General features: G+C 45.8%; 1 protein-coding gene across 21 annotated transcripts in view; it reads right to left on the bottom strand.

Annotated features, from left to right (window-relative positions):
- Window positions 1-23,313, bottom strand: part of pou3f1 (POU class 3 homeobox 1) — a 194,581-nt gene that overhangs the window by 96,808 nt on the left and 74,460 nt on the right. For 18 of the 21 annotated variants that reach the window (XR_008692738.1, XR_008692732.1, XR_008692728.1 and 15 more), the window contains one exon: window positions 14,033-14,127. The exons of 2 other annotated variants lie outside the window; for them this stretch is intronic. The gene's annotated coding sequence lies outside the window, so the exon portion shown is untranslated. Of the gene's footprint in view, window positions 1-18; window positions 6,770-14,032; window positions 14,128-23,313 lie in introns of those variants that run through there. One more of the 21 variants, XR_008692736.1, reaches the window with a different exon arrangement.

Genomic DNA, 23,313 nt, shown 5'->3' with positions numbered 1-23,313 from the left:
TGAAGCAGACAGAGAGTCAGGATGGTTTCAGCAGAGAGCAGAACAAAGGACAAGGATACTGTACGTACGTATCCTTTATCCCCTGAAAACCAACAGGATTTTTCTCCTAATGAAGTTATTGTCTACGCACAATGTTTTTAAGCTTAGAGCGTGCAGTACAAACCTCTAGTTGCGCTGTAGCAACAAAACTTGTCTGTTGAACAGACAGGATTTAGTCAACGATTTCAGTACTTTGTGTCTATCTGGCAGGTTTTTGTTGTTGTGTTTGACAGTGACAAAGTGCGTTACTTTAAAAGTGCGAAAATGAAAATGAAACTGCTGATGTGACAGCCGTCTGCGCCGCCTGTGCCTGGTTCTGCTGGAGGTTTCCGTCCATTTAGGAAACTTTTCCTCTAGACCGTCACCTGCTGTTAGTTAAATGGGTACATTACATTAAGTATCACACCTTCTACTGATATGACAGTTTCACTGTGAATAGGTTTCTCATCACTGACCAGATTTACCCCAGGTCTTACTTTCAGTAAATTGGGAAACCACCGACTATTTCAGGTTAACAGTGTGAATGCTAATACTGCATTTACAAAGCTCTGAGAAAACAACCCACCCTTTTGAAATGTAAGTGGATGTTTGCTATAGATGAATTCAGTGAATATTTTACGTCCAGTTTTTCTTTTGTAGTAAAATGCATAAACAGGCATGTTGGGAGGTCAGTGCAGACGGAGGTAGATCCCATGGCTCCTTTTCTTGCCCTTTGCTCGGGCTTTATCCTCAAAGTGTGTGTGTGTGCATGAGCATCTCTGTGTGGTCACACAATGCGGTCATGAGGCCTGACAGTGCACTCCGGGGGGCATAACCATGCCATGTCCATCCGCTGCACTCCGCACAACGCCACGCCACGTCCTGACAGGGTCCCACTCCCTCCTTCTGCGTAATTTAACACAACTTTCCCAGGCTCCCCCAGAAGAGTGAGGCCCAGACGCACCGCGACACGTTAAACACTGCTCATGCGACTTGTCGGGTCTGCTGACCCTTTATGTCTTCTACTCAAATGGCTCTTGGTTAAAGTGGCTGCAGGTTTCAGGAGCTGAACCCCTCCTTTTACACACTCGTCTCTTGTGGCGCTGAAGTGTCCTGCTCACAATACAAATTAAGTCAAAATTGAGTTTAACCCACTTTCTTAATCTGATCTTTGTGGGAATGATTTTGTGTTAAACTTTCCATTTCTTCACCTCATTAATTCTCTCGTCACACACGCTATCTCAGTTCTCCCTCACTCCCTCTCTACCTTTGACAGTTTCCAGTAAAACTACCCTGATCCCCAGCCTAAGCTCTCTGTCTCCGCTATCCGAGGAGCTTCCCTGCCTGGCCTCCATCTTCAAGCTCCCTCTCCCCATGGTTCTCTCATCTCACTGCCCTGCTTGACAGCTTCATCTGATCCACAGGACTTTCAGCTGGAATATCTGGCACTCGGCCCTACCCACAAGACTATAAATCCCACAGTTCATCCTCTTAGGGCTACCTTCCACCAGCTCCATCTTCCCACTGGCTCTCACTGTGTGGCGAGGAGTTGTCATTTCATTGCACGCTAGAGCACAGGTAAGGCTCTCAGAGGTTAGCTCGAGTGTTCTCCCAATCCTGTAATGCTTGGACACATACAGTAAGAGGGAGCACAGGCGGCACCCTTCCTATGCAGGAAATGGTGTGTCCCCATGTAAATCGACAGAAGCTTTTCCTAGCGGCTTCGTGATGTGACACACTGACTCATGAAGCACCACATGGACTCATGAAGGAACAGTGGGTTTGTGAGGGCCAAGCCATTGAAGCCTGTTGTTACAGAGATAAATGTGATGACAGATACGACTCTCAGGCCCGATACACTAAAATCTGTCTTCTGTGGTAGACAATGATGTTTTTGTAAACAGATGCCACTGAAATACATATTTTTTTATCATTTTCACAAACTACTACTGCTCTTACAAACCATTATACTTTCGTAGTCCCTTCTGTAATTTCTATTTCTGTTTTTTACAAGACAAATTCCTTTTGTATATTTGACTAGTAAAGACCAATATAATGGAGCACAGCAAACATTGGGCAAGCATTACTTACAAGTTTAACAGCTATGTTCTTCTCAAATACTCCTCCAAAGTGGAAAATTGGAGTGACATGTCATGTCGTGTAATATAGGAGTAAAAAAATGTAAGCATGGTAGAACGTCTTCACACAATTGGCCGTTGGGTAATACATCATCTCAATGAAACATGTAAAATAGTTTAAAGCCACTCGGTGAAGACAGACAATACAACCCCACAAGTATGAGAGCAGGTGCATCAGCAGCGCCCGTCTAGGATCACATTTCCCAGACTGCTCTTGGTCTGGCCAACTCCTCCCTCTTCTGGTCAGCCCCACATTCCCCACTGTTCCCTCCAAACTGGAGCAGACACACTCCCTCTCTCTCACATGCAACCCCTGCAGGCCCCCCTCCTTATGTAGACAGACAGAGAGGGTCCCCACTGCCCCTAAGCTCCTGTTAAAACCACTCCTCACCTCCCATGTCACTAGGCCATGTCTGTCATTTTGAATCTTCCCATCCTTTCCCGCTCTCACACAGGGGGCCAAGAGGTTAATAGGGACCGAAACAATGGTCAGCGCAGACACAACAAACAATGGCCCATGGGAGCAGTTTGCCTATGGGCTGCATCATCTCCCACCATTGCCTGAATATTTCTCTGTCTGTCTGCTTTCCCCCCCTCTTCATCCCCATCTCATCTTCCTCGCTCCCTTTCTCGCTCCCCGTCAATACCCTTCTCTCCTGGACAGTCATTTATACCTATTTGCAAGGTTAATTGCCATTTCATTGGCTGCTATTTATATTTGAAAAAGCCTTGTTAGGAGACTAATAAAGTGACTGCGAAGACGCTGCAAAAAGGTAATTACCACATACGGTTAACAGTCGGGTGGTGTAAAGTGAAGAGGATGTCGCATTGTCATTTCAGTGGCAGAGTTGAGCGTAATTGTTTCTCTCTGCTGGTGTTGGGAGGGTGATAGGGAAGGGAAAAAGCTGTTAAATATCCAGTTAGACAGGTGTGTGAAACAGTCAGGAGGGTGGAACAAGGTCCCCGAGTTGCAGTGTTATGTACTGCATGTTTTGTATTGCGTGAGTAGAGAATAAGCTTCATGAGTAAATTCATTTCATCTCATTTAGTTTTAATTAAATTATCCAATTTGTTTTAAAGTTCAATCTTTAGCGCGTACCAGTGAAGAAAACGGGAATCCTTGTAGAGCTATCGTTGTATATCATTAGGTTATGACTAATAGAGGATTAGAGAAGCTGAGAACTGATGGATCAGCCTGTGTTGTATTCTTCACAAAGCATATCTCTGTGTTTTGTGCATGGTTTTGTGTGTGAGACACACAAATACATAAACAAAGCTCCCAGACAAATTTGCTTTAGTGGTGTTTGCAGTATGTATATCTCTACAGACAAATACTGTATACTGACCTACAGATTGACACTTCAACTGTTCTCTAAGTGTATTGTTGTCTGAAAAATAAAAATACTCTATTAAATGTTCTTCTGTCAGCAGGTTATCAACATTAAAATATGCTGTCGCTGTCTAAAGATGGTAAAAGTGGAGGAAGGCAGCTTTTTTAACGTCAAACAGATTTTAATTTATTCTACGGCAACACTGCTTAGTATTTATGTGGACTAGACAGAGCACAGGCGTAGACAGTGTGAGAACGGAAGACAGAGAGAGGGGAGAGGTGAGAGAGGGAAGATGGAGAAGAATACAATGAAGTGGCTTAGCAGACTGAGGCTTCCCAAATCCCTCCATGCACCCATACGGCGAGCTGAGCCGGAGAAAGAGTCAACTCTTTGCCTTCTGTTTGCTCAGCAACCTAACCCGGCGGGGAGGCAGCGGCGAGAGAAAAGGGGCAAACGTGTGAGGCGGGTGGGATGGAGGGCTGGCGCACTGGTACAGATGCGGTCAGCTGAGGTCACATTGTTGATTTCACTCTCACATTTCCATCCGTTCCGCGCCGAGTGTTCTACTGCACTAGACACAAACTTGTTCTGCACTGGTCGAAACACATTTCTACTGTTCTTCTAGAACCCCCCAGAGGGAAGTGATCAGGGGGTGTTCCCTACAAACATCCACCCACCACACCCTCCCCTTGCTTATTCTGCTCTGTCCTCATGTTTTGTTAGAGTCAGCAACAAAATGGATGGTCAAAAAAAAGGGAGAAATAGAAAGAGCTTGAAAAAAAAGTATTGATTAGCCTTCAGAGCTCCACGTGGGCCACTTTCATCGATTAGGAATGAGAGAGCAGCAAAGCACAAGCCATGTTCCTTCTCTCTCCCCCCTCCTTCTCTTTCCCTGTGTCTCTCCAGGGTCCTTTGTCCATGAAGAGAGCGATATAATGGCCCTTTGAGAGAAAGTGAAGGAAAGAGGCAGGAGATGGAGAAGAGAGGCAAGGGACAAGGTGGAGGGGGAAGGAGGAAGGTGAGGAGGAGGAGGAGGGAGGTGATGGCGGCGGCGTCTAGAGCCAGAGAGTTCAGGCCTTGCGGCGTGGGGGGAAGTGTGTGGAGGGACGGTGGAAAAAAGGAGGGGGTGGGCGTAAAAAAAAAGACACCAAGACGAGAAGAGAAAGTCTCAATGACAAAAGGTCGGGGCAGCTGGGCTTAGGGCGATGGGGACCAAAGGGAGCAGCGGGATAATCTGCTAAAGCCCAGAAAGGAGAGATTCAGCATGCGCGCCACCCTCGTAGGGCCTAAGAGCAAATTTGCACATAAATAAGGAGCCAACTTTGCTTTGAACGGGAGGTCGAGGGAGAAAGCATCAGAAAGCGAGAGAGACTCAGAGATACAGAGCGAAGTGCTGGAGCCACAGCTGCCTGCTGGCTGGTCGCAACCGGACCTTCAGCATTTCAAGCTCTGCAAGGGAGGGCTTTCTTCCTCTTGTTTGAAAAAAGTAAGCAAAGATATTTATCATTTCTCTCCCCTCCACCTTTTTTGCCTTTCCTTAGCTCCTGGCCTTGAGCTTTCTTAGTTCGGCCCTCAAAGAATCCTCTGTCTTCTGTGTCAACATGGCTGGACTCTGGGGACAAGTGTGTGTGTTTATGGGGGCTGCAGGCTTTGTTGTGCATGATACCTGTGAGATGCGAAGCCATTAACGGTCACAGTGCACAACCACAGTGATTCAGAGCAGCACATGTGAAAAGTAAAGAGTATAAATGAAGGCGCGCAGTAGGAAAACAATTAGCAGCATCTATACAGTCATCTGAGCAGAAAAAGAGATAATAAACCTCCTACATTATGAAAGCACACACACTGTCCACACAAAATATAAATATGTGTTTCAGGTGAGTTACTGCAAGTAGCTCAGAATCAATGTCTCGGTTGTTGACTCAGTACTTAAAAATCCATTTTAACCACTCAATCTATACAGTATGCGCGCTTCACCATGAATTCACCACAAAAAAGACCTCGGTTCATCGACATTCCTCACTTAATGCAAATCTACAAAAACTAATATCCAATCAACCACACAAAGTATTATTATATAAATAACAGTATGTAGATAATGCTGTATTATTATCACTGACTAAATTTCTCAAGCACAGCCACGTGTACAAGCCGCTAAAGGTCAGCTGAAATAACAGGCTCTTTCATTGTCAAGCAGTTACTGTATCATTTATAATCCAGAAGAACACATTACACAGCGTAACAGTGTTAACATCACACTTTCCACATAAATTAGGGGTCGTTTTTCAATCACGTACGGTTTGCTTCAAAAGGTGGCACTGGGAATTGAGCGAGGAGAGATTCAGGAATGAGTTGAGCCAGTGCAGATACATATTGATCAACCTTGGAAGTTATGAACTAGCTGTCATTTCCCATTCATGAAGAGCTCAATGGGTATTGACTGCAGATGAAAAGCGTAACGTGCGTGTAACGCCGGCCTTAAGGACAGGACAAATATGGGGAGATGACGAGGAGAACTCAGTGAGGACAGCCTACTGGCTTCTGACATGCACAGTCAACAGCGTATGCAGATGGACACACAAAGACTCACCTGAGACAATGAGCTCACACCCATGAGCCAAGCTGCTTCACTACATGCAAAGCCTCCAAACTCCAAAACTCTGTAAACACAAAGCACATCCAGCCGAACATGCATCTGGCTCAGTGTGATAAAATCACAGTAAGAGCACAGTCATGTGGGGAGGGAACAGAAGGGGAGAAACACAGGGACAGGCTGGGTGGAGAGGTTAGGGTTAGGTGGACGGGACTGTATAGATGAGTGGCACAGTGGGACAGAGGGGGATTTGTGAGGGTGGTGTCACTGCACACAAGGCCTTGTTGTCCGTGGACACCTTCAGGATCACAGGTGCCCTACACGGCACAGACGAAGGGAGGGCTTCGGGCCTCCATAATCCCGGCTCATCCGTGTTCCATGTTCTCCAGCTCTCAACCATGCTTAGCAAAATTTCACGCCAGAGTCTTTCAGGAGACCAAAAATCAGTGCTGCCAGACTAAAAGGATAAGGCTGGTCTGGCAATGGGATGAGCAACCTATTGTCACAGAAAGACGTCTTTCAAACATCAATCATCTTATCCACTTTCCACATGACTTTTCGTTTAGATTCTCTGATTAATATCTACTGTACGCCTGTTCCTTCCGTCTTCCGTCATCTATGCAGCTATTGTTCCCCCTGCACTGCAGGCAGCCTAGTTCACTTAGGCGAACCCATCTCATCGGCCATCCCTAAACGTAAGACAGCAAAACAATATTTGTGCAGGGATGAGACACAGGGAGGGGGTAAAGAAAGGAATTAAAGAAATTCAAAAACAGAAAAAGAAATAAAGGAGAGAAGGTAGATAGCAACCTCCCCCAGCAATCTACTTTGCGAAACAGGAGCGCCCACAGAAAAGGAAGCATGGTTTGAATCGCTGCTATTTGATGCCAGCTGATGCCATCCCTCTCCCAGAGACAGGCACATTGCTGCAGGCGCACAGGGAGCAAATCCACACCAGAACTAAGTCTCCTTGAAGAATGGTAAAGCAGGAAAACAACAACTAAGCATGTTAGTTTCACCTCCACAAATATGCATGTGTGTTGGCAGGGGAGTGAAAGATGAGTGGCCCTTTGCTAAACCTAGACAATTACAACAGTGCAGCACTGTTGTGTGCCGCACAAATAACGCCTCCCCAGGAATCACCAGTGATGGGAAGCAAATATGAAAGCTGCCATTGGATTTTTTTGTGGTGAGGAGAAGAATGTGGGCATTTACTGCATGTTATCTCAAAACCCAAACACATTAGGGGCTATTCAGCACATGTAGGGTTGAATCTTTCAGCCCATTCATTCTGGGCATTTTCATCATTCCGTTTGTCTTCAGGGCAAATTATCCTCTTTAGATTGGTTTTGATTCTACAGTCTGGAAATCTGCATGATGAAAGACTTCACTATAGTTGAAACCCCCTAGAGAATGCACCATTAGTTTGAACTTACCCACTCTATGCTACCGTGCCCTACATGTACAAGGAACAAGATCACTTTGCAGGACGTTACAGGGCCCAAAAGCAGTCAACTCTTACACGCTACTTTTAGACAACTATTGGTGCTGAGCCCACTTACCGATCTGTAGCCTACTCACACATCCTAATTACAAGATAGATAGCCTATCCTGGCAGTGTAGCGTGATCGCTAGCGTGTCTCGGGCTCTGTGCTTAGGCATACAGCTGACTGCTGAGCAGTTTACTTCAGCTTTGATAGCAACAGCATCAACAGCAGGACTTAATGGGGTGCATGACCGAGAGATCTGAGCACAGGCCTTCCATATGCATCTCCCCACTGCATTACAAATCTCATGCAGCATTACCACTGGCTTGGGAGAGAAGGGTAAGCTACACAGCGCTAGCGATGTTCAGTCACGTAGCATCACAGTAAATGGGATTTTTCAAATTCGTGTGTGCACGCGTTTGTTGTGTCTGTGTGTGAATGTGCCCGTAGAATGTGAGCGCAGCGTGCACTTGCACTAGTGTGTGTTTTCAGTTCGAGTGTGTGTGTAGAATATCATTATGCGTATGCATGTTTGTAACCGCCTCTCTGCAAGTACATGGCGAGATGTTGTTTACTGCCTCCTCGGCGGCTAGACTGCATGACGGGATCCAACCCGGGGGGTGGGGGTAGCGAAGGCGTGAGGGGAGACAGCGCCAGGGTTATATAGCGGCTAACTGGGGAGCTGTTTAGTTTTATGTTAATTGAAGGTACGTACACAGAACTCTATTGACAGTTAACATGCCCTTCAAGGTGTTCTTTGTGGTTCAGCACTTCTGTCAAGACAGAGCAGTCATTTTGCTTCACCTTTATTTATATGCTTGACTACTCTCAACATTATGGAACGCTGTGGGGCCCAGTAATTGATGTAGGAGGGGGGCAGGTGTGTGTGTGTGGGAGGTCAGATGCCTTGCAGACGACCTCACTGCTTGTCTGGGCCCTACGTTAGCCATCCACTGAGAAAGGCTGTCCAACATGGGGTAGATACAGTAAAGACGGAATAGAAAGTGCTTCTTGGGTATTATGCAGAAATGAAAACTGGCGAGTCAAAGGGTCGATTTTGTTATTTTTTGTTTAAGGTTGCATTTCTTAAGAGGAACGTACTTGAAAAAGAACCTTTCTTGACCCCAGCAACAATCATTATATACATGTTGACCTAGAAACGAATAGTGGAGATTGAATTCCGCATGTCCCTGTCTCTGTCTGTGTGTTTGAAGTAAAGAAGAATATTTGATTTGAATTCATGAACAGGCTGAAGTCTGTTTTGGTAAGTGGGGTATGAGTGTCACTGCCATTTCATGTCTAATTGGTTGGGCACACATCTTAAGACAGGACCAGACAGGGTTTCCCACTTGAAGATCAGAGGGCTCAAATACCAGCCCAGTCTTCCGTCTCTCCACCAAGGTCGCCTGTCACTTAGCATCCCTCGACCACTGTGCATGTTTGATTTGGTTGACACATTAACAGACAACTGTGACATTTAGTCGTGGATGCTAAGAGGACTATGCCCTTTAAACTCCATCTTGAGTCTGAACTACCCTGTGATTCAGCCAGAGCAGCAACAGGGCATGTTTTTAAAGTGTAATCGCCAATTAGTAGGTGATTAAAAATGCATTGGAATCAATTAGTATTTAACATAAGGTGAAGTTAAACCACATACAGTACCACGGTGGCTTCTGTTGCTGCACCGCCACCCTACGCCCTATTAATCAAATACACGTAAAACTCATTATGCAAGAATCAAATTAGCATCAGCACTTTTACGCTAAATGGAAATAACGAGCCCTGATAGTGCAAACATTGTCATTTTCAGTCAATAAGGCAACAAAGACCAACCAGTAAAAGAACGGTGATGAAGTACAACAGCACAGAATGAAGTCGCTGTGCTAATATTAACTTTGTTGAAAAATGTCAGGCTACAGAGGTGTGCTACACAGCAACAGCTAATCGTTTAGGTTAATTGAGGTTTCCCTAAAGCTGGGCCTCATAGATTTGGCCTCCTTGCTACTGGATGTTGGCACTGCTCCCCTACTATGTCCATGTGCCACAAGGGACATGCTAATTACATAACCCGCCATTATCACAGTATGCCCCATTGCTAATTGTAGGAGATGCCGATTGATGCTACAGTACAAGCTCTGGTGCGTAAGGTTAAACCTCCGTTTCACACAGCCCTGCAACATGCAGTACACTACAGCTTTAGCTGGAGGGTGACAGTTAACTTGTCGATGGGACACCAAAGTCTCTGTAATCACTGGGCCTCTCCGGAGTCTATTTCGCTACCATGTTTTTCACCTCTGTGCCCTTCTTAGGTTGGCAAATCAATGACACAGGAGGTCAAAGAGCTTGTGTGCTCGACTCTGAGGTGGACGACCACAGGCCAAGCACAGACTCCATCCACCACTGCCCTGGACCCTGAGCACATGCACAAACCTGCTCATCGTGCAATAAAGAAGATTTAGCACTGTAACTGTACCTGTGTGCCTTTTGATTAATCATGGGCCAAGAGGGATTTATTGTATGTGCTGTATTTGCCTCAGCGATTTAATAATGGTGGCGCGAGAACACAATTAATCAGAGGGGGTCCACACATGCCCCCCTTCTAAAAAAGTGTAAAATTAATGACTATGAATATGTATATTTGTTTGTGGAGTGTAGTGTACTGTGTGTGCATAATTGTACCTGTGCATCATCTTCAAACATCAGCTATCTCAAATACATTACCATTGCGTCTTACAGTATGAATACATACTGGTCAGGTATGATTGCTCTGGCATGGATTGGTAGAGCTTGATATCTTGTTTTGAGTCTGCATGTACAGTATGGGTCCATCTATCCTCTACCTGGACGCACACAGACAACGAGTGGAAAGACACACACACAAACACCACGTACTTCCCCCTCACCTTCCCCTCCGCTACGATTTAGTCTCAGGCTCGTGCAGGTATGGGAACCTCCCTCCCACTCTCATAATCATGTTCAAGCAGCCTGGCACTATAGAAAAATAATGATGTGCCGTCCTGTTGACTCATTTATCAGCATGTTTTACAACAGGCGCCGGGTGGAAGTAATTAAACTCTGCCATCATCACAATGAGCCAGGCCCCCCTCTTAATAGACACCCAATGAGACACTAGAGGCCTGTGTGGTAATTGTAGCTTCAACTATCTCTTCCTGTGTGTGCGTGCGTTTGTCTGTCTACAATCCCCTTGTTTCATGTGTGGTTTTAATTAGTGGAGAAGCAGAGCTGATAAGCAATTTAGAAAAAGGCAACAAGAAGTGAAATACAGAATGAAGGTTAGAGTCTGTGCTCCGCAAAGTGTCTCTGTGACCCTTTCTTAACAAAAAACACCATGTTAAATGTGGAGTAAAACAGCATTATATCTGACAAGTTTAATATTTTGATCCTTTATCGTTATCTAAGTACACGGAGGAACAGGGAGGACACAGAGGAGGAAGAGAGGAGAGAGTGAGGTTATGAGCCGAGCTATTCGATAAACAGATAAATACCTTCCACGGATAATCCAGCACTTATAAGATTTCCGTAATAATCTAATAAAGCACAAATTGATCTTCTCTGGGGACCATCTAATCCTAAAGCAATACAGAATGCCTATACTCGGTACAAAGTGGAGTCGTGCATGCTTTTACAGCTCGGATATCATTAAGAGACTGGCCTCCCAGGCTCAACTGTGTTTCAAAAAAAAAAAAAAAAGAAACGAAATCCTGCTTGCATAAAGAAAAGCTGCATGAATGAAATTTGTCTGCTCCCAAGACCAAATAGAATGACTCAGGCAAGTCGGCGTGGTTAGACTAAGATGTTTTAGGCTCATCTGTCATACTAAAACAATTACGGGTGCTTTTCTCAAGGATACATCAGCGATTAGGATGCCTGATTGGAGACTTGCATTAGATCACTTGCCAGCTCTCTATAGGCAGTAGTTTCTTTACCATACCTGCACCATTTAGTATCACTTACAGCTCTAATGGCACAATTACCCTTCACCACCAGTACTAATAATGCTCTAACAGAACCTTTTGACGCAGGGCTGATGCTATGACCCTTGTCCATACCCCTTCAATCCCCCATCTAGCTTCCACTCCAACGTCTGCTCTCCTGCAAACCTCCCGATCTCCGGTATTGATTAGGCATCCAAGACTCCAACTACTACCCCCACTCTCCAACACCAGTCCCCCCCCCCCCCTACTTAGCAGGCTCCTACCCTTAACCATGTCCTCTCCATCCTCCTTAATCCCACGATAATCAAATGGGCCCAGACCACTCTTTGGCGAGCTACCAATTAGCCGCTGAACGGGTCTGGGGCTAGTGGTACAGTAGCGGTACCAGCAGAAGTGATGGCAAAAACTGTAGTATCCAGGGAAACAGTAAACATCTATTAGCGGTTTACCGTCCCGACTCATTTTTCCTTCCCAAAGCTCTCTCATTAGTGTAGTGAGCCCTGACAGGTAAACAGCACTAATGGGAATGGCCTATCAATAAACTCCTTGTGTGTTAACAGGAAGCGCTAGCGAGGGGACTGAAGATATGGACCAACAGCAATAAAAAGGCAGGGCAGGGGGGTCTCTGGTATAAATAGCAGTGAGCATGTTGCATCTAATGGCATTTGTGGATGTTGCTTGTAGGATTCCATGCACAGCGCAGTTGCTGGTTGCACTTATGGTAACCTGGCAAGAGAAGCAGCAACAATCTGGCTAAGAAAAGATCTAAGACATCGTCTAATAAAATATGCTCTGAAGTTTTCTGAAAGTCACTTTGATGTGACTGTGGCAATGCAGGCAAAAAGTTGCTGCGTGCTATCGAGGCTACTTTAAGGCATGACCTCAGGTGCTTCTAAGATTATATTTGCCAGTTGCAGAATGCCGTAACGTACCTTTGTGTGAACGCTTGTTACTGTGTGTATCACCGCTCACATGAGGGAAAGTGGAAAGCGGGAACAGGGAGGGACTTAAGAGAAAGAAAGAGGGAAAACAGAGTGAAGGAAGGAAGAAGGACTGAAGGGGCTGGGGAGAGATGAGAGACAGAGAGATGTTATTTATGTTTGGAGCAGGTTCACTCTGAGTTCACCTTACCATGAGACGTCCCCGGGCGGTGACAACTATACTGCTGTTGGTGTGTGTGTGTGTGGGTTTGTGCGAGGGAGCTCACGCAACTGCTTGTGAGCACATCTGTACTCGTGTGTTTCTTCATCTTTGCATAAGGCTGTGCACGTGGGAGTGTGTGCATGTGCGTTTGTCTGAGCTGTGATCAGCTAGTGAGCTGTAGCGCAAGAGGACAAAGCGTTTGGGCTGGCTGCACTACATGGTGTGTGTGTGTGTGTGTGTGTGTGTGTGTGTGTGTGTGTGTGTGTGTGTGTGTGTGTGTGTGTCAGGGGCCCATTATTAGGGCTGTGGAGCACTAAATCAGCAGTGCTACTGCAGTGGATAAAGCCAATGATACACGGATTACAGCCCAACTCAGTCTGCTGCCAGCCTTCATCCACACACAGATAAAAAGTCAGTGATTGCATGCGTGTGCCTGTGTATATGAGCTTATATTTGTATGCACATCTATCCATCTAGCCATGCTTTAATTTATGACTAGATTGTTGACAATAACATCTGTGTGGAGGTGTGTGATCCAACTAAACCCCCCATGAGCAGACACAAATGCCAACCAAGAATATTGGAGCAAGTGTTAAAAGCCATCATTAAGCAGGACCTTGTTTGAGCCGTGTCTGTAGCCTGAGGTTGTATGGACCCTAATCCACTGTCTGCCTGCTCCAATAAACACCACCTTATCTGTGTATTACCGAGTCTACACTTAACACTTCAACTCCCACAACGCAAACCCCATGTCACAGCAAGACTTTTTTATTATACTGAAAAACACTTTTTTCCAGCTTATGAGGGACAAAAACTGCAGCGGCTGCTTATGAAAGTACAAGAGGGACTCTGATGTTCTGAAAACAAACGCTGAATCCGAAGGTTTTTTTTTATAAATTGTGGATGGCGTTGCAAAATAGTTGCAACACATTTAGCGCACTTTATTTATTTCTAAACTCCTTACACTTCCAACGTCTTTGCCGGCTGCAGCCTCAGTCCAGCATTAGAACTCCACTGGTCTAATTACACAGACTGACCTCCCACAGGTCGCCTGAGTAAAGGCCCCTAAAGATCAATATTCATTCTTTTAGATCTGTCATCTGCTTTTGACACTATCGACCACGTTGTGCGTCTGCTCTCCCCCTCTCTGTTCTTTATTCATCTATTTACCCCTTCTCCAACCCCCATAACACTGCTTGTACTGGACCCAACATTTCACATTGGGAGCTGGATTTTTTTAATTTCTAAACGTACGTACTGTCTAATGTCTCATTTTTGTGCCCAAAACATAAGCGCAGAAGGGAAATGCCTTGAGATGCGACACAGCAGACAGCGGGTCGAGAAAAGCACAGCCTCTTGCTCTTACCTCCACAGTCCCATTGAAGTAAATGGCAAACCATCACAGTAAAAGGGAGCCGCCACATGAGCAGTCTAATGGAACGAAGGCCGGTCAACCTGTGTCTGCAAATAAGATATAAATGGAAAAAGCACATCTTTGTTGTTACAGAATCAATGGTTTTCTATGTAAATGCACACGTTTAGCAAACACTCCATGCTCCTGGACCATGTAGCTACTGTTTGTTGTTATCTGGCCTTTGTATGTTCAAAGGTATCCCAAAATCCACTTCCACTTCTATTACAGTCATATAATAAAACAGTGTGATGTTTGCAAAAAACAATTGTCTTGCGAAAACAAGGGCGTTTTTAATTGAACTTAAACTTTTGAAAGATGATATGAATGATGATTTTTTTTTTAAATAGGGCAGCACGAGCAGTAGGGAGGTAAGAATAAAGCACCCTGGGGTATATTCACATGCTCATATTTGCACCTGAAGTGCATCATTGACTTTGGCCAGGCTTGTTGGCCTCAAATGCTCCTCAGTTGTGTTCTTGTAGATAAGCACTATGTGGCTAATGAACAGAGAGAGGGCTTGTTGAAGGTCAGCTTCTTCATTTAGGGACCCTCCAATGGGGCTGGCCCACTGTGCATGGCTAAAGGCATCATCATAATAATGCCAAGGACCCAACGTTTTAAAACTCTTGCATCTTTTTTTTTCCACCCCCAATACTGCCTGGCACTCTTTACGTCTGTGATATTCCCCTTCATCTGAATTATGTTGATTTTTCTGATTCTTTTTGAAAGGCTTTTAAAGGTCCTGGCAATTATCCTTTTCTGGATGTGCTTAGAGAAGGATGCTGTCCATCCGGTGTCTGCTGATGATAGGGAAACATGATTTAACACAATCAGAGATGCAAAGCGCGGCGGGATAAGGATGCTGATGTGACCGGGTGCCAAGGCCGGCCAAGGTCATGTTCATCTGCATGATTAAGGGAGATGAATTCTGCCCTGACCTCTGGATTATGTCAGGAGGAAGTACTAGAGTGTGTGAGCGCATCTTTGTGTGAACACTTGCTGTACAAGAGTCATATGTTCTTTTGTAAAACGTGAAACATTGAGAATTTTAAAGATCTTCTTTCTCAACCAGTTTCACTGGTGTCATTTTTTTCCTTGATTCCTCTGCTCTTGGCTAAACTCTTCCTTTGAGTCTGGGAGGTTATTAGGTGAAGAGGGTCTCTGAGTTTATGCTCATCCTTCTCAAACTCCTCCTGGTAAATGAGAGTCAAATGTGGTCTCCCTGCTCTCTACTGTCCCCTCCTGGATGGACCAGGCATCTTGTGTTCACACGCTGATGACTGCCCGTCACAGTCACGGCGCACTGGAAATACCACTTCTGTAGAAACTTAAACAATACAAAACTGTTTTGTTGAATGCAGTTTGTTCTTAGATACTTTATTAATAATAAATAAGCCTGTGATTACTACAGTATAGTGCCAAGAAAATTCTATGTGCTAATGTTTTTTTTTAATGTTTTTTTGTGTTGCTCTCGTGCTTTTATTAACTAATTCAAAGTGAGCTGTATATTTGTTCACACCATATGCTGTTTTAATCTATCAGCTTTATTGTCCTTCAAATAATGAATTGTGAGTAGCGAACAGGAGATCTCTGCTGAAAGCATTCATTTAAGGGATACTTCTGGGTGGCATGGTAATGCACTGTACTGTAAGGTAAACAGCAAATGAAGGTTATTTCTCTTAAACAAGCTGGTCCATATTTCTTTTCAGTCCCAACTCCTTGTTTGTTTAAGTGTCCGGTCCAGTCTGCAGTCAGCCCCAGTATGCCAGCTGGCCTGAGGAACAGCCAGAAGCCTTATTTACCACAGCAACCCCCTCCCAATCAGAGCCTCCCCTATGAATACTAATCTAGCAATGGTACCAGGGCTGCAGTGCAGGAAACGTTGGGAGCAAGAAAAGGAAGGAAAGAAAAGTAAGAAAGTGTGTGTGCGTGTGTGTGTGTGTGTGTGTGTGTGTGTGTGTGTGTGTGTGTGTGTGTGTGTGTGTGTGAGGAGTGCTCTTGAGATTTCACAAGCCTACGCTCATACACACAGCACCTCCAGTCGCCCTCCTTACCCTGCCTTTCCGGTTAACGAGAGCAGGATCATTTTGTGTGAGAAAAGGACTCCTCTAGCTTTACCTTCTGAATTAGAATGTTCATTTTATATGACTGTTCCTGAAAGAGCAACAAAAAATATATATTTTAGGAAAATCTTAAACCCTTCCTGCTCCTCTGCTGCCCCGATGGACACTAGAACCAGGGCTACAGCAGAGGGAGGAAGGAGACTCTCCACAGAAGAGGGCCAGGTGTCAATCACCTCTTCAGCTGGGCTTTAGGGACACAGACACACACGCATGTACCGTTCACCACCAATATCTGGGGGAATTAAAAATACACTGACAGAGAGAAGCGAGGAGGAGAGACCGTGAGACGGTAACAGAGGGAGGGGGGGGGGGGGGGCAGAAGAGCAGATGGGACAATGGGGATGAGCACAGAGATGGGCCTGGGTGATGCAAAAGTCGGAAAAAGAATTCAAAGAGCGCAAAGTAGATTCACTGAAAGTCATTACCTGCCACAAATTACCTGGGCAACAAGCTTAAAATAAATAAATAAATCTGTTTGCATCAACAACAGAGGAGAGAAAGAGACGCTGGGGAGATGCAGCCGAGGAGGAGGGGAGGGGTGCAGGAGCGTGGGGGGAGGCGGGCGGCGGCGGTGGGGGGGCAGTGGCTGGAGAGGGATGAAAAATCGATGGACAAACAAGTGAGAGGGCGCTTGCAAAAAGGAAGCCAAAGGGGGGAAAAATTAAGCATTTAAAGAAATTCTGTTTGGTGGTGTGGAGGAGGATGAGAAAGGGAGAGAAAAGGAAGGAAGTGGGAAGCCGGGAGCACAAAAGCGCCTAAGGGTGGACGTGGGGGAGGGGGGGGGGGGGGGGGGGGGTGAGTGTGGCAGAGACGGACGTACCACAATGCCCTGCAGCTCGACAGGCTTGAGTGACCACATCAGGTCTACAGGCGAGCGGCGAGACGTGGGCAGCGCCTTCCAGTCAGGAGGATTACACTCTCCTCCTCGTCCGCGAGCCCCGATGCAAGTTACCCAATCAGTAAACAGGAGGACCAAAGCATTACTAATGGTCTGGTTTTAATGTTTCAAGTGGTAAACCTGAGCGCTGGCCCGTATGCCCGGCACCAAGGTAAACAGGTCAATAGTATCGATCCAGATTCTGACTGACTCGCCGCTCTCCTTTCTCACACGCATACAGTTTCTTGGCTCAGAAACACGGAATGCATTATTAGACGCTATCTGGATTGCACCTAAGTTGAGGACGGGGAGTTGATGCATGCACATACACAGGCATCGCCGCACACACCTTTTATCAATATTCACACATGTAAATCAGCAAAGCGCACCCTAATGCCGAAGCCCCGCAGGCTCCGACACACTTGGATGTGGAACAAAACAAAGCGCCACTCCCTCGCGTCCTCGCGTTTAATTTCGCTCCGTCTAACAACACAATGAAAAGATGCGGTAGGTAGCGGCCCGCGCGCAGCACCACCTGCACTCCGGCACGAGGAGAGAGCGAGTCGTATGAATACAGATTCCTATTGTCCTTCTTATGTCAATAACACTCACAAGTGCTAAGGAAGCAGCGTGGTCAGCAACATTACGGGACTAATTAGCATTTTCTTCTTTCTTCTGCTGGTTGATCTGTTTAAACAAGCCTGGGGGGTCTGCTGTACTTACTGTAATTAAGGCAAAAGCAGCCACTCTTATTTGAGAGGAACACATAAAGGCTTCCTCACTACAGGGACCTCGGAACTACACAAGCAGGCATCCCACAGTGGCTTTCCTACATAGACATACAAGGGGCTGTACAAGTGGTAGCGCTGGCTGGTTGGTTGGTGCAGCGGTTAGTGAGTTCCTTCACCCGACGGGATAAAGATTCGTTCCTCATCGTGCCCACACTTTTCAGTGTGTCCCGAAATGATACTTATTTAACCCCTAGCTACTCCAGGAGCACCGCAAAGTTGCTGAAGCTGCACCCCAGCACAGAAAAAGAAAATTCCTCTTGGGCATTGCATAAAAAAACATCAAAAGTGATAACGAAAGGGGCTGCGATAAGTACACAATGAGTTTTATAAGGACCGAGGGAGGAGGGCTGCAATTCTTGCTTGCCTCTTCTGTTTTATGCTGAGGAGGAAGGAGGTAAATTACACAAAAAGACATGTGGTAGAAAAGTTTGTTGAGACACTGGAATGGCTGATAGGAAGCAGACGGGCCCCTTTTGGCTGTGGATGTTAGCAGCAGCGCTCACCGGGGCATTAACAGCCCAGCAACGACACCGGTGTAATGGAGCCACGCTGCTCTGGATTGTGACACTAAGCAATGGATGAGATCGCACTTATTACCGCGTTCAATTCGCTAACATGAGGCAAATTACAGGCTGTCATGACGCAGATACCTCAGCTGTTTAGACAGCAGTGACACTAAGGAACTGCTGTTGCGTGATTTGGCCTGATGTGACTGATGCAACAATTTCTAATTTAAAGCATCTCTGATCTGAAAGATATAATTATTTTATAAGTATGTAATTATTTCTGAAAAGCCTTGCTTGGGCTGAAGTGTCCTTAAACCTTGTGTGTGTGTGTGTGTGTGTGTGTGTGTGTGTGTGTGTGTGTGTGTGTGTGTGTGTGTGTGTGTGTGTGTGTGTGTGTGTGTGTGTGTGTGTTGTTTTTTCCGCAATCATTATATTATTTGGATTACCAGCATGCATCTTCACGCGCACACACACACACCAATTCATAAGCAAATGACTGTCATTTCTATTATAACAGCTCAATGATCTCAGTCTCCACTCCCTGGAAAAAGTGGCAGCACTCAGGCTTTCAAGCATATAAGCGCCACTGCTTCGTCAACACACTTATGCACAGAGATTATTTGTTTGGCTTACTCCACACTGGCACAGTCTTCTCTATGCAGTAATGCACCAAACTTCAGACGACTCAGAGAGAACAGAGCAGCTTCACGTGCACAACACAAACTAAAATGATGCAGCTGATGATCAGCATCAAAACAACAATATCCAGCATTAACTTACTTTTTCTAAAAGTTGGCTGTTCAGAATTATTATAAATAAATATTGAATACATATAATTGATATTAGGCTCAGTTCATAGCACACATACAACACAGATGCAATGGTCTTCACATATAGTCAGGTACTGTAAGTGGTGAAACACTAGCATTAAATAAAACAGTCCACACTTAAATCATATCTACAATTTAAATAATCACTGTATCAATTAAGGCCAGTCTAAAAGCTAAATTTATCCAAAACTATGTCTGCATTTTTGAATGCTTGCATCATTTGATAAATACAAACATCGAAAACCCTCCTATATACACACATGAACCCAAATTGATTCAGTTTTATTTGAAAATAGCATGTGACAGAAGTAATGGGATGCTTAAAAGTTACAAATGCACCGATATACAAAACTCCACAATCCGTCATTCAGAGCGCTCCATGCATGTGTTGTGACATGTTTGTAAACACCAGTGTGTACATTGTTGTCTGTTCCACAAGTCTACATGATGCATGATGTGTTAAGTGCATGCACATTGTGTGTGTGTGTGTGTGTGTACTGTACAGTTTGTGTGTGTGTGCCCTAGGGAAAAACCCTGTCTCAAGTTGTGTGTGACAGCCAGCCATCCTGCCAGATCAAGACCTGTCAGCCATGGAAACCAGCCCCAGCCACATCCCCTTTGTTCTTCCTCCTTCCCCTCTTTCTGTCTTTACATTTCCTTGCTTTCCATCGCATCCATCCATCGATGCTGCACCCTTAAACAAGCTGCAGCACTTACCAGCCAGAAAAATAATTGGGAGGTCTGAACCCTGAAATGCGCCGGTCCTCCCGTACGTCCGTCCGGGTCGCTTCAGCAGTGTCAGCTCCCATTAGGAGGAACGCCAAGCGCCAGGGCACAGTCTAACTATCTCTATCACGGACACTCTTCCTCTGTCTGCCTCCCCATCTCATTTTCCTCCCAGTCATAATCCACACTTACTCTGTTTATCTATTTATCTGAGCCATCATGCACAGTATTTTCTATAAGGGCCGAAACTTTCCAAAATCTGAATCTTACAAACACAATAAGAGGCAGAAATCTCAACATGCTGCATACAAGTAGGTTTTCCTCAGTTGCCTTGAAAGACAAAAAAAGGAGGTACTGCGAGGCAACACAGCTCCTCTCCCTTAAAACGGTCAACAGAGACACACTGTCATGTCACAGGGCCGTCTCAGCGTCTCATGTGGTCGGGCCAGCTGGCGAGCAGGGAGACAGAGCACTAGATCCCAGGGTCCGGCAGGAGCTGATGTTGGCGGCGCGCTGCCGTTGTAGCGAACATGTAGTGGCATGTGAGCGCCGCGTGTTTGCGTGCGTGTGCGCTCCTGCACTGAGAAGCCGTGACAGCGACAGTGGTTCAGCTGTCATTCCGGGCGCCGCGGTGCGATCGGCTGGGGCTGACAGGTCAGGGGGGTTCGTGTCCGACAGAGCAGAGTGGGAGCGCTGTAGTGCTGCAGCAGGCACCGGGGGATTACCTCTGGAACATCGCGGTCACTGAGCTATGTCGCTGGAGCTCACACCTGACACGCCTCGACCTCACCCAGCCCACTGGTATTTGGGCATTATAACCCTTTATTGACACACAGGGGATGGTGGCATAAAGTAAAATCAGTTCCTACACACGGAAAATAAGTCTATTCACGTACGACACCCGGGGGAACTGACTGTATATGACTGTATATGACTATCTACACCTATATAAAAAGCCTGTAGGCAATTTGAACTATATGACCCTCAATTTATACTTTTCACGATACTGGCACGGAGTGATGTCCTACAGGACCCTTCGATGGCCGTCCAGTGCGTCACAATGAACCCCACACAGCTGATTGTTGTATTAGGGAGGGCAGTTGCTCACCCTCTGACCCATTCCTGAATACATTACACACTTAACAACTACTCCCACGCATGTGTCCCCCAACACCAAGACACCATTTTGCCCTTGAGCCACTCTCTGCCTAAGCTTTCCCAGTGCAGGTCCAGGCAGCCACAACTGCCTCCCACAATGCACGAGGTGACATTGAGAGGCCCCCGAATCTCCACGGATTTGGGGTATCCATCCGGCTGCCCACACACAAATAAATAATGCAATGGCCGGCTAATGCAGTGGGCCCTGACGCAGTGGCTGACGTTGCCTGCAGCTACCTTTGGGCTGGAAAATAATTACCATGCAAAAGAGGGGAGAAAAAGGCCCCCATACATAGTGTAATGGGCTAAAATGGGGTGATACACTGCAGCTGCCCTCCACACTTCGATGCCTCTCTCGTTCCTGCTCCTTCCTTTTCTCCTTTCCGATGCTTTGACTCTCTCTCTCGCTCGCTTTTTTCTTCTATACACGGTAGCCACTGCTTAGCCAACCAGTGTTGTCCATTCCTCTGAGGAGCTCAGCGAGATGAAAGGCTGTTAGTGGCACCAGCCCGATATTCATGGGTGCAGGGTTTCCAGTGACACACTGTCACACTTGTTATTGGAAGTAGCCTCTGCTGGAGTTTTATAAGCAAAGGAGGGATTTTGATGAACAGTTTCAGTCACAGGGATTTGAATTGTCTGTGTTCAGTGTTGCTGGGATGCTTCATTAGCAGTGAGGTGCTGGGTTTTTTTGCTTTTCTGTGTGCTGTATAAAGTATCTGATTATTTCAACACAAATTAATTGATTTTGTGAATTGTATTAAAAGGTAAAATCATATTCATTTGGAACCAATGCCTGTGGTTTTTGCAGCCACACTCCAACAGCGTGCCGATTACACTTTGGCATTGACATTGTCATCAGTTTACAGTGGAGCAAACAGACGGTTCGGTATGTTGACTAATCCAGTGTAGGCAGAGACGCGCTGATCATGAATAGATGGTTGATCAATGTAGTGCTGTTTACACAGGCCTAACAGTGTTTACTGAGACACATTTAAACACAGCCCTCCAGCTCCCATCCATCACCCCCGGTATAGCATGACGGATAGAGGCGATGACGTCATCGGCTTTGCCCCTAGAAACAGGCACTGACTGCACACTGACTCTGATGCACTCACCAATGAACTATCACGGGATCTTTGCAGTAAAGAGTTCATCATTTACCACAACTCAAAGATGCGATGGTAACACTGAAACACTAAAATTACCAAATCTTCCCGTTTGTTTGCCTATACATTTTTTAAAAGTCGAAACCTACTGCAACAACAACTGTTTTTAGGAAGGCAGATGTTTTAATAGACCAAATTAAATAACAAATAGTTTGAAGGTTGCACTGATACTGAGTAGTGGCAGTTAACTGAATTGAATTAAAATAAGATGAGGCTGCATTCTACAGAAAAACAGAAAAATTGCAATATGGCTCCTTTAACAAATCAATCAGAGCTATTTGTTGGCACAAACATGTTCATGTCATACTATAGCTGTTGTTTCCTAATTAAAGGTGTCTTCAGATCCTCCATGAAAATATTAGCCTAACAATGCTCCATACAGCAGCGCTTCCACAGAACTTGACCCCCCATCATCTTCACCCCACTCTCTGATGAATACAGTAAAAAGTGGGGGGAGAGCACCATGGAGACCGCCGGGCATCCTGGGATCAGGGTGTGCTGCCTGTCACCAGGTCCCCTTCACTCTAGGGGCCTGTCAGTCAAAGTAGAAAACTTCCCTTTGAAGGTCTGTCAACTCTCCAGAGTGTCTCCATGCCCCAGCCTCAGCCCCCACCACCTACTGCCCACCCTTTTGGGGTCCACACCTCCGTCCCATTTTCCTCCCATGTGTTCCCCGATTTCTCCCTCTGTTGCTTCATCCCTCCCCCTGGTGACCCCCTCTCAAAATCCTCAGTCCACTGTCCCCAAAAGTTATCCCCATATCCCCCCTTATCTCGGTCTCAAGCCATGCAATCCTAAAAATTGAACTTGGAAAAGAGTGGCACAGAAAGAGCTTAGTTTCACTTTTGCAAACCAAATAAGGTTTAAAATGGTGAGGCGTCATGAGAGAGTAACTCTTAAGCCCTGAGACAGACACGGAGGGTGATTCCCTGCGGCTCGCTTGGTTCAATCGTGAGTGACACTGACGGCTTCGGCGTGTTTTCCTGTTCCAAAAAAACTAGAAGTGAGGAACACTGAAGCAGCTTTTGCAATTCTGGCACATCTGACTTGATA

The sequence above is a fragment of the Betta splendens genome, chromosome 16 (assembly GCF_900634795.4).
Source record: "Betta splendens chromosome 16, fBetSpl5.4, whole genome shotgun sequence".
Classification (NCBI taxonomy): Eukaryota; Metazoa; Chordata; class Actinopteri; order Anabantiformes; family Osphronemidae; genus Betta; species Betta splendens.
The sequence above is the reverse complement of the archived record's forward strand: the minus strand, read 5'-3'. Positions and strand labels throughout refer to the sequence as shown.